Below are 19519 nucleotides of genomic sequence, written 5' to 3'. Positions count from 1 at the left end.
TTTTTTTTTTTTTTTTTTTTTTGCGTTGCGTTGCGTTGCTACCCGCAAGTTTTTCGAAGATCGATACTGAAGGAGCCCTCAGATGAGGTATGGTTTCTTTTCTTCATACTTTCAATCTAAAAACAGCCTTTTTCTGTAAAAATCATCAATTGACTGTGAGCTACTGCTCCACTGTTTCCCATTAGTATGCTGATATGTGTTGTTGTGGGTGAAATACTTGGGTTTGTCTATGATTTGGGGAAGTTGCACTTAAGATCGTCCTATAGCTATCTGTTTTTATTTGTTTCTTTGAAACAGAAATACAGTGTATGTGTGATATGCGAGTATCGCATATGTAAGGAAACCGTATATGTAAGGGGAAATATGAAGCAGAACCACTATTATACTTTTTCTTGCATTGTATGAAAAATATATAGCATGAATTAGCATTTTTCTATCAAGCATTACAGCGTAGTTAGAACACTAAGACGTGATCGTTTAAATAAGGGCGAGATTTTTTTTTTTGGGGGGGGGGGGTAACTTAAATTCACTTTACACTCATATATACATACAACAAAAATTGCAAGTTTCAGAGGATTGGTCCCCTCCTAGCCACCCTCTAGCTACGAATCTAATTTCAGCCTACCCATTTCAAAACTTCACGCTACGTTACTGTGTGTAGGTAAATATACCACACATTAAGAGGCGAATATATACTCCTCAATAGGTTACTATCCAAATACTAAAAAAATATAAATCAACATCACTAGAGGTGGTCAATTGGATATGGAAATCCCCAATCCATAGATAATACGAACCTTCGGAGAAGCGAAATTTCCAAATTCTTGGTACAGACCAATCAAATAGACCACAATACTTTGACGTTCCCCAATGTGTGCTTCCGAGAGAGGGTGGTGATGTATTTCGCTGTGCCAAGATCTAGGGTTCTTAGGGTCTATCCTGATCTGTTATTTATTACAATAACCTAGTGGTCTTACTTATCTGGTATAGGAGCTTGTAAATTATAATGCAAATTACAACACAATGGTGAAAAATCAAGCAGCAGCCACAAGGATAAATTTATTTTTATTATTGATTTTACTTATAATAATCGTTGTCCAGTTGTTATTCGTAGACTCTTTTTTTACCCAAGAAAAGTGTTGCGGCCAGAGATCAGTTCAGAACTGTCAAGAAAAAAAAAGTATGATTGTTTCTTTTTTTATCATTTTTTAAAAAAAATGTGTTGTAAGCTGTGTGTTTCAGAGTAGATATTATTATTATTATTATTATTATTATTATTATTATTATTATTATTATTATTATTATTATTATTATTATTATTATTATTATTATTATTCAGTTCCATATGTCCAAATAATCATAAATTGATGTGTATCCAGTGTTGACATTAGGAATCTCAATCTATGTATAGTAGGATCTCGATTATTCGACACAGTTTCAGGGTTATTTGTTTCAACCACTATTCAACCGATCTATTTCAAAATTTACGGGGCCAAAACTAGGTAGCCCTAGTAGCCTAACCTCTAACTTTGGTGCAAAACGGTTGAATAGGGGCTGATAAATAGCCTCAAAAGTGTGGCGAATAATCGAGGTAGTACATGGATTGAAATTCCTAATATCAAAACTGCGGATGCACATCAATTTCTAATGGTTTTGACATTTGGAACTGAACAATCCTGTCAGATTTCCATGACATTTGAGGTAGCGAGAAGCAAAGGGGTGTAAGTGACATTTTCAATAGAGTATGTATGTCTCTAAAATGGATTCTGCATTGCAAAATATACAAACTGCATAATGAAGTTCGGCGTAGAGCATTCATGGGTAGACTTTCTATTTGACTGCGACGAGCTTCACCATCCAGTTTGTATATTTAGCTGTGCAGAATCCATTTTGAGACATCCATACTTTATTGCAAATATCACTTACACCCCTTTGCTTCTCGCCACCTCATTTCGAGAACGCCCCCCCCCCCCCCCAACTCGCATGAAGGGTGTAAAAAAGACGTGATTTACACATAGAAATCACGTAAAAAAGACGTGATTTACATACATATAAAAGACGTGTAAAAGACGTCATAGAAATCACGTCATATTCTATGACGTGTAAAAGACGTCATAAAAATCACGTCATATTCCCGGACATTTCCACGTGGGAAAAGACGTGTAAATCACGTCATGTTCGGTGTATTTTACGGTGTTTTACACCAAAAAAAAACACGTCTTTTCGACGTCGGTGTGCCGCTTGGGTCGTAATTCATGCATATTGACCCATATTTAAGGAATCTTTTCCTCCCACATTATTATTCCAATGAAAGCCACCTTGCAGTAACTTCGAGTTTCATACGATTTTATGAAATTATTGTATAGGTTTCTAAATTCTTTATTTGGATTTACGATTGGTTATAATATTTACTTCAGAAACTTTTGTCACTTGGAAAAAAATCCTTTTTGAAAAAATAATTTTGTTTGCTAACGGAGATTTCTATTAATGCTATTATTGCTTGTTAAATTTTTTGAATGTTTTCTATATTTACATTTATATATCACGTTTCAGATTTGTTATAATAAAATTTTCCATTTTGTTAGAAAACTTTTACAGTTACAAGTAGTTGTAGAAATTCTCCTAATTATCTTAATAGTTATACTTTGCATACAGTATAAGCCTTTTCAAGTATTGAACCTCACTCTTCATGTCGTCATTATTCTCAGCCGTGGGGGAGTGGAATTCTCCTTTCTCTCTCCTTTTAAAATTCTTATATTCTAAAGGGGGAAGTGGGTTGACGTCCGTTCTCGCAGGACTGTGGGTAGTGGGGGCTATTTAAGGATTATATGTGTATCGTTCATCCGTTACAAAGGGAGAAGTGGATGGGATTGGAATACATATACAAAGGCCAGTATGGAACTTTGTGAAATAAAAGAAAGTAATTGTAGAATGTGCTGCTGATTTCGTAGCAGCTTTAAGCTCTTCGTTTCAAAATATATCTATTTTAATATTATCATCAGCAGAAATTGAAAAAAAAAAAAAAGACGCTTTGATTAAAAGACGGGAAAATGCTCTTGTCATTTGAATGTCTCGAATGAAAACACTTTTTTCCTGCAATTTGACAGCGAAAATTTGTCCTTGGTCGAACTTTTAAATCAGAGCTTCGTCCGTGTAAAATCTTTAAATTCCTGACAAACTTGTATTGTTATTATTCCGATTCTGAAAATGATAATTCCGAAAGCCATGAAGCTATCCTGAGCGACGACTTAGGTTTGCATGTTAACAAAGCTTGTGTTAGGCCAGCTGTTGAAGATATAACACAAAGAACATTTTTGTTGATGGAATTTTTATGTTGTGGAGAGAGAAAGAAAAGATACAGACATGCAACTATCGCACAAAGCCCAGTGGAAGAGGACGAAGAAGTCAAGGAAATTCGTATGAAGACCGTAAGTGATTACGGTAAAATTTTCAAGACTGTTGAAGATGTGTCTTACGTGCATTTCGATCAAATAATACCTCTGATACCAGCAGTGTCGTGCCGTGGGGTGGGGTGGGGAAGAGGGAAGCGGGGCGACTGCCCCGGGCGTCAAAGTAAGGGGGGAAAAATTCAGGAGGGAAAAAAATATATATAAAATGGAAGGAAAAAGTATTAAAAAGTGCTCAAAATCAAGGAAAAACAGCGTTTATTTTTGAAAATTTTCTTACGCGTCGCGCCAACCATGGTGACGTTTTGCGCCTGGTCTATCGACCTCACTCATATTTACGGGGGCTCCGTCTCATACTCTCGCCCCGGGCGCTGATTTTCCACGACACGGGCACTGGATACCAGCACCTATTTTATATACTGTTAGACAGTTTTTTATACGAATTTCCCTACAAGATGCTTGTAAATGGGCAAATAATAATTATTTTATGTGATAAAAACGAGACTCAAATAATGTAAATAGAAATATTTGTGTACAATGCTATAAGAGAACAGCAGAAATTGACTTATTTTCGATTTTATTTCGTTTTTGAAATCATTCTTATTGAGATTTTGTGTGTTCATTCACACGATGTCTTGCCCGTGACAACCGTGTGTCCTGCCCGTGACACAATAAAGTTTAGTTTTTTTAATTAATATAAATATTTGGCAAATTTCTCTTATGTGAAGTTTGTTTAAAAAAATAATCATTTATACATTTCGGTTTAAATAAAAACATTTTGAGCTAAGAATTTACAGAGTATTGTAACATTCACTTGCTGTGTCGAAAGTCATCTCTTTTTGTCCCTGCCCGTGACAGACGTTTGGAAATTAATATTTTCTATTCTAAACAGAAAAAAATACTGAAAACATCAGCTGAATATACTCCTAAGTCTGTACTGCTCATATATCATAAAATTAGCAAAATTTATGTTGTACGTTTAGAAATATACAACTTTAAAGTATCAAAAATGTAGTGTAAATGTCCTGCCCGTGACGATGGAATTGCCCTTACCCAAAAGACATGGTACGTCAGGCTTTCGTCAATTTCCTGAATGTCGGGTCGAGATATTCCTTGTAATTAAATTATTAACGCATTGGAAACAAGAGAGTCCAAAGCAGGGGCGTCATTTCAGACTTCGCTTGGGGGGGGGGCAAGAGCACCACCGACACAAGACTTTCATGTTTTGTACTAGTATATTAGTATACAATTGATTAAAGTATATGTGTTCCTCAAACTCTTGAGGGGAGGCAATTGCCCCCTCCTGCTCCCCCTAAATGACGCCCCTGGTCCAATGCAGAGAAATTTGTATTACTGTATACATTTTGCGTGATTATTTCTTCCGGGTCCCCGTGATTATTTCTTATCTGAAAATGTTTAAGAAACTATATACAAAATTTCATGAAAATTGGATAAGTTTTACGAGAGTTATAGTGAAACAGAATGACAGATGGACTTATGGACATACGGACAGACATATAAATGTCAATCGAGTCGAATGGTAGAAGCTTCACTACAGTTCCCTTCAATGAAACATTTGTATAATGTTCGTATGTCTGTGTGTGTGTACGGGAGACAAAAGAAAAAAAACTCGGGAACTATTTAATGGATCACCAAATTTTGGCCAAAATACAAAAAAAGAGTTAAAAGTCAGGATCAAAGATTATTGTTAGAACCATATACTCAAAACGGAAGTGGTGCAAATTAACAATTTCTGTTTTTGCCATTGATCAATACAAAATCGGTAATAGATAGCGAGATTCCCCTCCCCCATCTATTAGGTACTTCAAGAACACGTTTTCCATTCTCAACTATCTACTATATATAACCTTAAGTAGCTAAGTCAACTACAACGTCCGGCTTCAATATTAACTACATACATCAAAAGAGATTTTAAAAGTGTAGAAAGAGGTGGGTTTGCTCAATGGATTAAGCGTCTCAAGAATAGGTTCCATCTTCTCCGTTAATCCTCTATTGAAATTGGAAGTAGCAGAAAGCTACCACTTCCGGTTTTAACGTTGAAGGTTACAGACTGAAAACAGCAAAAGATAGCAAGAATCAGTTTTCTTTAATCAATTATGCGTCCCAATAATATTAATCAATCTCTGTATATATACTAAAACCGGAATTGGTAGACATTCTCCCGGTTTCAATATTAAAGAATAAAATATTACAATATAGATATCAAACTACTTCAGGTGGTGTACAACTGGCTCTACTATTAGTTTGTAAATGTGTTCAACTATTGCCATCGGAAAAGCTTTTTTTTTTTTAAATTTTATTTTGATGTAGTATGGTGCATATTTTGTGAGGTTTCTTTATAGCCATATTTCTTGGGTTCAAACTCAGACGTGAATGAGTGAATTCATCTATTCCATTCCCGATTTAAAAGAAACAAATCCGGGTTAATTTTAGTTTTAAAAATCTGATTTTCAAAATTGAGAATTTCTCATGCTAGTTGCAATCGAAATTGATTAGGAATAAGGCGATAAAACTATTTTATAATAATAATAATAATAATAATAATAATAATAATAATAATAATAATAATAATAATAATAATAATAATAATAATATCTATCGCTTTACCATGCACTACATCACTAGCTCTGTTGAAACAGTAAGATTTCTGCTCCGAACCGATGAGTTTCTGTCAGTACAGGGAGACTGTCTCCTAAAAGTATTTTTCAAGCAATGCTATATTTGGCTTAGTCCATCACGGTTTTCATAATGTATGTTTACAAATTTATTTATTTTATTTTTTTACGAACATAATAAAATAAAATGAAATAGCAAACATACATTATGAAAATAATAATGCAGTAGGCCAAACAGAGCATTGCTTGAAAAATACTTTGGAGACAGTATTATTTTTCTTTCTTCAATACCTGTCTGCCTTTTCTCCTGCTTGCCACTATTTCTTTTTCCATTTCTTACTACGATCATATTAATACAATATTCTATAGAAGCATTGTAGAATCTAAAGGCCAAACTTTACTCGATTACTGATTTACAAAGGTTTTGAGTTTATCGTCCCTTTTCACCACCAGATCTACACCTACAGTTTAAGGTGGAATCTTAATTATCGTAATGCATTTAAAACTTCGCCAACCAGGATTTGAACCCGGTACCACGTTGACCAAAGGTGCATCAGAATAATAAGAAGTGTTATATTTTGCTTAAAACGTTACTTGTACTATGTTAACTATTCATATAGACTTCGGCCAGGAAGAAGGAAATGCGAAAATGTTATATTCATTGCTTCAGCTTTTTTTTCTAACTTTAATGCACATTCATACCTTCCTTCGGTGTAGACAGCAGTAACAGGTGCAAAAATGCTATTGCTTTGTGACAACAGACAGCATTTCCAAGTTATTTTACCTCTCTGTGCTGTGTGTCTTCAACCGTAAAAACCGCGAATTCTTGGTAAATACAAAGCATCACATGATCTGTTCATCTTTAGGAATGATGGGAGTTTGAAACACCCTTGAACAGAGATGGTCATCCTCCCTCATTTTGCCCTCATGAGGGCCGCCCTCACCCTCACCTCCCCTCATTTTAGTGAGGGCGATAAAGTAATTGAGGGTGAGTGTGAGGGCGTTAATGGAGGTTCAGTGTGAGGGCGTCAATGGAGAGTGAGTGTGAGTGTGAGGGCGGCAATGGAGGGTAAGTATGAGGGAGGGTGAGTGTGAGGGAGGGTGAGGGGAGGGCGTCAATGTAGGGTGAGTGTGATGGAGGGTGAGGGGCGTCAATTGAGGGTGAGGGTGAGGGTGAGGGAGGGTTAGGAAAAATGACCATCTCTGGTAGATGATGCTAAAAAAGTAGTCAGACATCCTTAGGGGGCGCAGAAGGACAGAGGCGGGCGCTTTTTGCTGTCAACACTTTTACTCATAAACATATTGGAGTAAGTAAAGAGCTTGCAGCACATGGGGTAGATTATATGACATTGACATTACATCATTTATTGTCGTACAGATTAAGAATATACGGTTAAATTGATATAACAGTGACTCACTCCTTCAAGAGAATAGTGTCATCATGCGTTCTAAACAACTCTTTTCTTGGCGTATGCCAACATTCTACTAGGAACAGGTTATGTTGAAAGGCGCCAATAAAAGTTATAAGCAATGGTGCATTTAGAAGGAAGTCACATCGGTTAAAATTAGTTCCATCGTTTCAATTCAATTTAACAAACTTGCTAATGTTTTGATTAGGTATACTATACAATGGTTAGTAAGTTGGGTAAATTTTCTTATCTTAATTTGAAGTGATAAAAATTTAATTTTTACTGTTGTAACTTCCCTCAAGGTTCGCCATTGATTACAAGTCTTTCACTATTTTCCTCCTAATACTTTCTACTCTGTTATTTTCTTGGTGCCTAACCACTAACTGCACACGGATTTATAGTAAATTGCAAACTTGTTATATATTTAAAAAGACAAGTGCAAAGGCCGTACCAACCTGTGCTACGTGCCAGCACAAGTAGCATTACATCTACTCCGAATCAGAGCAAAGCGAGCTTGAACGACCTGCTAACGCGTCCTTATCGAACACGAACGTGTGATGATGGATATACGCATAAAGAAAAACAAATGTGAAATCTAAGGACTAACTTGTGGTACTTGTTCAAATAGATAGCTTTGTATTATGACTCCATAGTATTTAACTACATTTTTTTCGCTGTTTTTATCTCTACATACGACTTACATGTTCTCTATTTACGTCTAAACGTTACTCCTCCTTTGTGAATTATCATTTTGAAAATTGGCCTCGTACTCTTAATCTGCGCTCCCATTTCTACCTAAATTTATTTAGCTCGATTACAGATTTTACAAGTGAAATTTCTTTTTTTTTTTTTACCTTTGATATTTTCTATTGGCATAGATTTACCTCTTAATTGATATATTTTATATTCGACATGTTACTGTAGTCATTTTTACAAACATATATTCTGCTTAAAGTTTACACATACTTAGCTGCATAATCCAGGGAAAAATTAGAAATAATATGAAACCAAACTTATTTTCATTGGTAAACAGTAATATTGGTTTAACATTGAACGTAAGTTTCTGCACGCACAATATTGTAAACATTAATATATTATAGCCTATATGTAGAAAATAACCATAACACTCACCTAGTATTCATCAGTACTCTAGAATGACAGTCAGTTGCATTTCAGATCTTGTACTCAATCAATGTACTAAAAAATTAACATTCTCGACGTTACATATCTTCTAGATATGTTATCCACTTGTTCAATCTTCTAAATTATTATAAAATATATCCTTTGGACCAAGCATATCCGTCTTCTATAACAAAACAGACTGCTACGGGTTACTAAGGGGAGCTTTGAAGCTCCCGTAGCCTTTCCCTTGACTTACGGGGAGGTTGCGGGCTGGTTTGACCCTGGGAGAGATTTCTGCAACGCAAATTATCAAGTGTCGCGTAAGTGGCCCTTAATTACCCCACAGAATAACTATGCATATGGCCCTTCGCCCGCCTACAGAAAACACTCCAAAGAGATGAACCCTGCATTTGTGTCGTCCTCCCCATAACCCATCTGCCACAAACAAAGAAAACATATTATTTCGTTTGTACCACATTTGTTCTAATTTCTTCCAAAGCAACAGAATTAGTTCTGTTATACTCTCAAAGTAAATTGCCAATCAATACTGGTGGGGCTCGAACGACTTCGTCAACCTTGAAATCATCAGTTAATGTAATAAAGCATTTTAAATCGTTTGTGCTCCATTTGGTCTAATTTGGTCTACACTATCAACGTTTGTAATTTAACCGTTTCAGAAAAATTAAGAAAAAAATTGTGGTGAATCTAGAAAGAGGGCGCCCTGCCCACCCATATCCTTGAAATCAACGGTTTATATATATACAGGGTTTGTCCGGAAAGTAATAGGACTGAGTCGATTTTAAAAAAAATATATTGAGCCAACCGTTACAATTCTTTAAAAACTTTCAAAATAGGCTCCTTTTGCGTCGATGCAGCGCTGCCAGCGCGATTTCCAAGCATTGAAGGCGTCACGGAAGTCATTCTCCGGAATAGGCTTGAGAGCCGCGGTGCAAGCTGCTTGGATCCACTCTGTCGTCTCAAAATGCTTGCCTTTCATCGGGCGTTTCAGGCAAGGAAAAAAAAGAAGTCCGGGGGGCCCACATCTGGGCTGTAGGGCGGCTGCGGAAGCGTTGGGATGCCAGCCTTGGTCAGGTAGCTGTTCACAAGAAAGGCGGTGTGAGCCAAGCGTTGTCGTGGTGAAGCTTCCAGTCGACTCCGATGTCTGGTCGGACCCGATTGACCCTTCGTTTGAGTCTCTTGAGCACTTCCACGTAAAACTTGGCGTTGACGGTTTGTCCAGGAGGAACAAATTAATGGTGGACGATGCCTTTGATGTCAAAAAAGATAATGAGCATCGTTTTCACGTTGGATTTGCTCATTCTTCCCTGTTTTGGCCGAGGAAACGCCAGCGTGTGCCACTCGGAAGATGGCCTCTTTGTCTCGGGATCATACTCAAAGATCCATCATTCGTCACCTGTGATTACGTTATTCAAAAATTGGGAGTCACTTTCACACATGTTCAAAATTTCTTGGCACAATTCCACTCGCCGCAATTTCTGGTCTTCAGTGAGCACTTTTGGGACAATCTTCGCGCACACCTTGCGCATGTTCAAATGCTCCGTTACAATTTCATGAACCACAGTTTTTGATAAATTTAACATCTGAGCAATTAAACGAATACTTAGTCGACGGTCTGAGTTCAAAACTTCGCGCACACGAGTGACATTGTCGGTGTTTGTCGAAGTCGAAGGTCTTCCAGCACGGTCTTCATCAGCGACCTCTTCCCGGCCCTCCGAAAAGGCCTTGTGAAACCAAAACACACCACTTCTTGCTAAAGCCTTATCTGGGTAAGCCTGCTTGGTCATATCAAACGTCTCTGTCGCAAATTTACCGAGTTTAACACAGAATTTAATCGCGTACCTCTGCTCTAACGAACGCTGCATTTTCGGCTTGTACCACTCACAGAAACACGTCGCGCGAAAAAGCCTGTCCTGACTCTCCGCGTGCTCCGAGACAACTGACCAGCCGCTCGTTCGTTAGCTAGGAACGCCCTCTACCGAATCCAGTCGGTGCGCGCACGCTCCGAAGTACAGTCATGGCGGAATAAAATCAGTCCTATTACTTTCCGGACAAACCCTATATATATATATATATATATATATATATATATATAGATAGATAGAAATAAAGATTTAATCATTTGTTCTAATTTGTTCTAGAGTATCAAAGTTTGTTCTTTAACCGTTTCAAAAATAAAGAAAAATAATTGTGGTGGGGCTACAAAGACGTCGACCTGGCCCCCAAACACCGGCGCAAATCTGTCTTCAACATTGGGGGACGGGAAAGACCGTTCCTATATATATATATGACCCATGTTTAAAATATTGAGGAAGTTGGAAAACAATGATGTAGAGAATCTAGGGAGTAGAATTGTCTTCAGAGGAGTATTTAGGGGGCTATGGGGCTCAAGATTCCCTGAAATAAATTTGTTAGTTTTTCGCATTTCCGTAAAACAATAATCTTTCTTACCATTTCTAAGAATGTCATTGATTTTCCATTTTCTTATGCTCTTTGTTCAGAAATAATGCTGTAATTGTCAAATTTCATTCCATGTAAGAACTGCGTCATTTTGCTCTTTCTTTCGTTCTTTCTACTTTTCTGTATCTTTTTCTTGATGTTATTTTCTTTCGTTTCGCCTATGATATTTTATCGCCCGTTGTCAGTTGTGATTCAAGTCGACCGTCATCAGTAACACCAAAACTAAGAGGAGTTGATAAGTGAAACTGGTTTTCCACACCAACTTGCGCGGATATCAATATGACGGGACTTTAGCTATTATAACAAAGAAAAAATTATATCGTTTAGTTATTTTTAAAAGAAGGAAATAATTGAATTAAAGAAAATCAAAACGGGAAAATAAGTAGCCCGGGAAATTAGGTAGGCCAAGAGAATGCTTCCTTTTTCTTGTATGAATAGAATAAAGAGTTAGATTCACTCCAAAATTTTTGTATCATATTATATAGGCTTCTCAAACTGAGGGAGGCAATATCCTTCCCTGTGTTGGGCATACCCCCTCGAAAAAAAATCCTAAATACGCCTGTCTTAATATTGGGAGGTGACCAGATTTGAAGCTTATTCTAGGGAAGGGAGATGAAACTCATATTACGGTAGATGAATCTGATTTCTCAAGTGAACCTGTTGAAGAGTATATTATATATTAGGCGATGTAGATGAAAATGAAAAGAAATCTTTAGTTTTACGTCCCACGCTTATGCCAGTTAGGCTAAAGGAGACGGTGATGAGAAATGAATGAAATGGTGGAATGAAGAAAGTGGGAGGAAACGGGAGAACCCTGAGAAAAACCAGGAGTGCGATGTTTGTCCACCACAAAGTCCACACGGCGTCAGGCGATGAAGATGAAGTAGTAGTACATATCAGTATTACAAATCACTGCCGTGAACACATTCTGAACTCTGAATACATGAATACTTATAATTGGTATGTTTCTAATTAGGCATCCACAAAAATCAACGTTAAAATTGTTTTATAATAATATAATAATATAAATAATGACTTCTCTAAAACTACGAAGGAAGAATATCAATTATGTATGACGCAACAATACTCTTATTTGAGCAAAATGATGATAATCTAAACAGCATTACAGGAATCGTTACAGAAATATGACGCATGTTATATTCCTTTTAGTTAACAGATGTAACCTTAAGATTGTGGAGAAAAATATTCCAGTAATTGAATTCTTTTCTTTGCTTACGAAGTTTCCTTTTTCAAAAGAAAAATTGGTACACGGGGAAATACGTAGGAGCAGACCATGGTTCGACCAGGAATACATTAAACTAGAAGAGAAGAGAAAACAGGCAAAATTACGTTGACTACAATATTCGAAACAAATAACTACACAAAATTTCGTTGACATCAGGCGGGAAACTTCGAAAACTTTTAAAACAAAGAAACGCGATTCTTCCTTTACTTCTCCCCGTCTCTCACGTACACACGCACTTCACGTGCGTGTGCATGTTCAAAGTTAACAAGGAAAAGAGACCGATACACCTTCTCTGGAAAATGTAATTAACTGGTAACTTGCGCGTCAAGCTTTTTGTGCTCTGGGGATAACATCTCCAGTCTTGGTTATCTCTGAAAGAAATACGGTTTAAACGCAATGGAATAAGAAAAACATCTTTTTATCATCTGGGTTACCGAGTCTCTGTCGAATTACCGGGTCACTACGGGTTTGAATCCTCGACCCAAAGAAACGAATTTAAAAAATTCCCTGAGCTTAAAATCACGTGACCTCTGCCAACCAATCATAATCGAGGTACCAAAGTACCCAAAGAGGATACCCAAATTTCATAAATCCAAGGTTCTAAGATCATGTGACCTCTATCAGCCAATTAAATTCAAGGTACCAAATCACTCATCTTACCCATAAAAGGAAACGAATTTCAAAATATCCCAGAACCTAAGATCACGTGACATCTATCAACCAATCAGCATCGTGGTACCAAAGCATTCTTCTAACCCCATAAAAGTGAACGAATTTCAAATATCTCAGGACACAAGATCAGGTAACATCTGCCAGCCAATCAGAATCAGGTATCAAAGCACTCATATTACCCGTAAAAGGAACGAATTTCAAAAATCCCGGTCATAAAAGAGAATGGGAAGTTCCCCGCGGGGTGACTCATGACGTCATAACTAGTGATGGGCAGTGGGAAATATCCCGGCCGGAAGGAATTTAAAAAATGGGATTATTTCCGGGTTTTTTCCCTGGCCTATAAATTCCCGGGAAGGAATTTATTTCCATTTCTCTACTTTATCTTCCAAATTATAAGAACCATATGACTAATTACTTTATTTTAATATATTATGATTACCTCTAGGTTTTAAGGAATTTGAAAGTTAAAAAATTTAAAATTCTTTGACAGTACATATATAACTAATAATATGTTTTTTAAGTTCCATTTCCATTTGCACTAAAAAGTAAGGTAATTGTTTAGTATTGGGGGGCCAAAACTAGCAAAAAGTAGTATGATTTACGGAAGAAATGACTTGATAGTGATGTTCAACTTGTCAAGGAAGTATCGAACACAATTTTTTTTAGGGCAGTAGGGGATTTATACAAAACGGAAAGGTAAGTGGAAGTGATTTATGTGAGAAAGTGAATTGTTGGTAACGAAGATAGAAAACAACGTGTCATGCAGGGCTCTAACCCGCCTTCATTCGCTAACGCTGGCTCCGCAATGCTGTCTGAATTTAATGTTGGTAACGTAATTTAACATATGAAACTATAAAACAACCGCATCGGAATAGAATATCTCAAAAAAGTAAGTGCAAAAACTGGCCCCCAATGCTAATGAACAGCCAAAATTACGAAAGTACTAATTTACAAATGATGAAAAGTAGACACTTTGTAAAGTAATTTAGAATTATGTAGAAATAGAGATGAAGTACTATTAATAAACCCTGAACCACCATTAGTAATAGACATCGGTCTGTCTCCTCTCTCTAACTCGAATTTCTGAAGAGATACTCATACTTCTTTTACATGTGAATTTACGTATGGAATTTCGAGAAATAGTTAGAATGAAAGGTCGTGTATGGCAATGTTACGTGCTAAAATATAAAGATAAGTAAGTATCTTGAAAATTTTGTGAACATAAATCTGTATGCGCAAATATTGATAAATTGGTGAGACATGTATCTTCTAGCATTTACCCAATCTAATTGGTTTATAACATTTATAAATTAAATGTATTTAAAATATCAGTAATAGAGTCAAGTTGAACAAATCCACTTACATATAAATTTAAACTGTTATTATATAATTTTTTCACACATATTTATTTGATAGAACATATTGTAAATAAGTATCCATTTATGCGTACTCTCTAAATATAATAACGTTTTAATAAAGTAACATATTACCGCTCAAAATATACATTTTAAAGAATCCTCTGGGGAAAACAGTAATAATATGCTGTGATATAAAAATTAATTCAACTTTGAAATCATAATATAGTAATAGAATGCAATTTTCTTTCTGATTGAACATAAATTCCCGGATAAATTCCCATTTTGGGAATCTTCCCTGGGAACATTCCCGAAAATTATCTTCCCGGGAATTTACCCATCACTAGTCATAACACATGACCTGGAAATTTCAACTTCCCGCGTGGGCGGGGCCTAAAGTCACGTGACCTCTCTCAACCAATCAGAATCGAGAAACTTTTTGCTGACTCGGCTCGATATAGTGCGGCAACTACTACTAACGTGATTAATAGCAATAAAGTGCAAGGGAGAAACATGCAGTCAAATATAGTAAACATCAACCATTGTGATGTTAATGAAGACATTGACAGCGTTTTACAAATAATGAATGTGTTACAGGAGGACATGAGGACACTAAAATCAGAAAATGAAGTATTGCAACAAAACGTGAAGTCCGTAGAATCATTTGTTGAAACTGAAAACATCTCCAACCAGTGGACAAAAGTAAGTTACAGTACGCTCAGACCCAAATATTCTAATGTGGTATCAGGTAAAACAATTGTATGCGAAAACAGATAGAGTGTGTTTGAAAACGTCGGAATTGAAGGAGACGTGAATTCAAATGAAAACCGGTAAGAAATTCACAAAAGAAGAATAGTGCAAGGATGTAGAAGGGGAAGACTATTACGCAACCAAACGTGCCGAAAGTTACAAATAATAAAACTAATACAAGAAGAAAGCCTAAGACAAACGCGTAAGTGTACACATGTATGGTGATAGTCACGGTCGTGGACTGTCCGAGAAAGTGAATAGTAATTCTAAACACAAGTTGGCAGTGCAAGGAAATATCAAGCCTGGAGCTAAAAGCGTTGTTGTGTTGTCTGGTATTAATCCCAACATTGTAAATAAGGAAGATAATTGTGTAGTAATATTAAGTGGTACAAATAATGTGTCTAAGAATGAAGGTAGTGAGGCGGTTAGTAGAATTTGCAAATCAACTCTCTATGTTGAATAACTGTAAAACAATTGTGATAAATATCCCTTATCGCCATGATCTTACTGAAGACTCGTGTGTTAATAAAGCTATACAAACACTAACTTAAAATTAAAAACAATGTGCAATCACTTTAGGGCCATTCCATCTTCACGGGCAGGACATTTACACTACATTTTACATGTTTTAAAGTTGTATATTTCTAAAAGTACAACATAAATTCTGCTAATTGTTTGATATATGAGCAGTACAGGCTTAGGAGTGTATGTAGCTGATGTTTTCAGTATTTTTTTCTGTTTAGAGTAGAAAATATTAATTCCTAAACGTCTGTCACGGGTGGGGACAAAAAAGAGAAGTGACTTTCGACACACCAAGTGAATGTTACAAAACTGTGAATTCTTAGCTCAAAATGATTTTATTTAAACGGAAATGTAGAATTTATGATTTTTTAAAACAAACTTCACGTAAGAGAAATTTGCCAAATATTTATTTAATGAATAAACTAAACTTTACTGTGTCACGGGCAGGACACATGGTTGTCACGGGCAGGACACCGTGTAAATCAACAAGCAACATCTCAATAAGAATGATTTCAAAAATGAATTAAAATTGAAAATAAGTCAATTTCTGCTGTTCTGTTATAGCATTTTACACAAATAATTATATATACCTTACTTGAGGCTCGCTTTTATCGCATAAAAATAATAATATGTCGTACACTTATTTCTCACCATCTACACTTTAGGAAATTGACCCATTTACACCCACCCTGTAGGGAAATTCGTAGAAAACACTGCCTAACAGTATATAAAATAGGTGCTGGTATCCAGTGCCCGTGCCGTGGAAAATCAGCCCCCGGGGCAAGAGTATACGACACGTCGCGACGGCGGCCCCGTAAATATGAGTGACCTCGACGGACCAGCCGCAAAGCGTCACCATGTTTGGTGCGACGCATAAGAAAATTTTCAAAAATAAACCCTGCTTTTCCTTGATTTTGAGCTCTTTTCAATACTTTTTTCCTTCCGTTATATATATATATATATATATATATATATATATATATATATTGAGGTTTTAAGGTGAGGCTCTGTTTTATGGCATGGTACCTAATTATATAAACCATGCCTTATTTTCTTCTTTTTTTAAAATTACTATTTATATTTATTACAATTATTATTATTTTTTTTTACAAAAGTACATACACAGACGATCACAGACATAAAACCTGAAAAGAGACAGAGCTGAAAAGATACTAAAAATAAAAAATGATTAATATAATATATAAAAGTGATAGTTATAATAGTAAAAACACAAAAATTTCCTTCTCGTTTATTAGGAAATTGGTACTCCAGACTTCCTAAAAGTTTTTCTTCTTGTTTGTTAGGAAGTCGGTACTCCAGATTTCCCCAAAATTTTCTCATATTAACTTATCTTTATTGTTTATTTACTTTTTATCTAGATTTGAATTTTGCCTCTTAACAGAACACAAACACTACACATTCTGCACTACAACACTACACTAACACTAAAACACTAAGCAGATAAAGTGTTTAGCTCTTGGCTTCCTCAGAGCTGATTGTTTTATTTGATATCAAATCTATTTAATTTTATTTTTATTTTTAGTGTATCACACAAAATTTATCTTCTTCTTCTTCTTTCTTCTCGTCTTTCTTTCCAAAGGTTTTCCAAAACATGCCTTGCCAGAGTACTAAATTTTTCTAGTTTATGTTCTTCTTCTATGATCGTTTTTATGCTATTTTCTTTCAGTTCATTCCTTATTTCTTTTATTGCATTGTTTGTATATATAATTTTATTGTATATATAATTTTTTCCTACTGAATTTTGCGTCCCTTACTTTGACGTCCGGGACCGTCACCCCGTTCGCCCCTCCTCCTCCCCCGGGGCAAAGCACAGCTGGTATCAAAGGTATTATTTGATCGGAATGCACGCAAGACCCATCTTCATCAGTCTTGAAAAATTTACCGCAATCGCTTACGGTCTTCATACGAATTTCCATGACTTCTTCGTCCTCTTCCTCTGGGTTTTGTGCGACAGTTGCATGTCTATGTTTTCTTTTCTGTCCACTAGAGAAAAATTCCATCAAGAAAAATGTTTCTTGTGTTATATCTTCAACAGCTAGTCTAACACAAGCCTTGTTAACATGCACTCCTAAGTCGTCGCTCAGGATAGCTTCATAACTTTCGGAATCATCATTTTCAGAATATGATAATCAGAATAAAAGAATAACAGAATAAAAGTCTGTTAGAAATTAAAATATTTTATACGGATGAAGCTCTGATTTAAAAGTTCGACGAACTACCAAATTTTCGCTGTGAAATTGCAGGAAAAACTGTTCTGATTGGGGACATTCAATTGACAAGAGCATTTTCCCGTCCTTTAGTCAAAACGACTTTTTTTTTCAATTTCTGCTGATGATAGTAGCAAAACAGATATATTTTGAAACGAAGAGCTTAAAACTGCTACGAAATAAGCAGCACATTCTACAATTACTTTTTTTTTTGTTTCACAAAGTTCCATACTGGCCGTCTTGTACGTACTCCAATCCTATCTACTGCTCCTTTGAAACAAACAGAAAGGTGACGCTAATGATAATATTTATATGACACTTATTTTAAGTTAAAACATCATACTGACAGTAATAGATAATCCTCTATTTAAGTAAATAATGTTCATGCTTAGAAAACTTTATTTTAGTACACATGGAATATTTTCTATCATGAATAACCAAAGTACACCAAGTTTCCCACCTGGCATGGCCACTGTCACGGGCAGGACAAGTTTTCAAATTGAAATAAATCGAAATATATTTTAGCATTAGTCTAAAATTTGGTAAATGTGAAGCACACATGCAAATTGTTACTTCTACTAAGTACGAACCAAATTCACAAATTTAGTAATTCAGTACAATAAGTTTTGGTAGTTTTCTGTCACGGGCAGGACACTCAAGTTGACGATTACATCTTTAATGAAATGATAAACAATTTGTATCCTGTAAACACTTCTTCAACTGCAGCTTGTAGCAAAAAGAAGCATCTTGAATAGCTCGAAGTTACTTCAACCAAACATGACAATATACGTAAAACGTTGCCGATAACAAGAATAAAAAATTTCCTCGCAGCTGACATGTTACAAATTCACAATTTAGACTTAAACTTTTACTTGAATTCTAAGTATAAAAAAGTTTTTCTTTGTGAAAAAGTAAATTTCGTTCTATTTACTTCATATATAGGTAAAAATGCATTGGTTTTGACAGTTTTCGAAAATTTGGGTTCAGGCTCACTTTCGCGTGGAATGGCCCTTTAAGAATGTTGTAATTGTGGATATCAGTAAGTTAGATAGAGAAATCTACACTCAGCATGGTATGCATCTCAATCAAAACAGTAAGGATGAATTAAGCACTAAGATTTGCGAAATAGTTGATAAGGACGTAGCCAGTAACTTTGAAAGTAAGAAAGAAATAGCGATGCCATGGGTAGCAAAGGAAAATTAAATTCACCCGACTCCATGAATAAAATTGCTTGGGACCGGGTGAAAACTTCAAGTTTAACGACGTATCTTCATTTTGGTGATATAAGTGGTATAATAGAGGCAAATAATAATAATAATAATAATAATAGCTTTTCTATGTACTATGGTACTAACAAAGCCCTGCAGAATGTATTAAGTCTCAACTTAAATTTCCAATCAATAAGAAAGAAGTTGGCTAAACTTGAAATTTTCTTAGATACATTTCCCTGTGATACATTATACATCAATGAACACTGGCCTGCAAATGAAAAAAATACATTTGCATGTTCCAACAGGATATAGGTTAGCCGCTATATTCTCGAGAGATTCAATACTACAGGGTGGTGTAGATATATATATCTGAAAAATTCGTTTAATATTTAATACACTGTGTTGAATTTAGAATGTTTTGGAATTCAACAGAGGTTTGAAGTAGTTGGGTTATTACCAAAAAGCACAAAAGTAATAGGCCTA

This window comes from Thermobia domestica, chromosome 18 (assembly GCF_964235325.1).
Source record: "Thermobia domestica chromosome 18, izTheDome1.hap1.1, whole genome shotgun sequence".
In the NCBI taxonomy this organism is placed as follows: domain Eukaryota; kingdom Metazoa; phylum Arthropoda; class Insecta; order Zygentoma; family Lepismatidae; genus Thermobia; species Thermobia domestica.
This window is presented reverse-complemented; position numbering follows the sequence as displayed.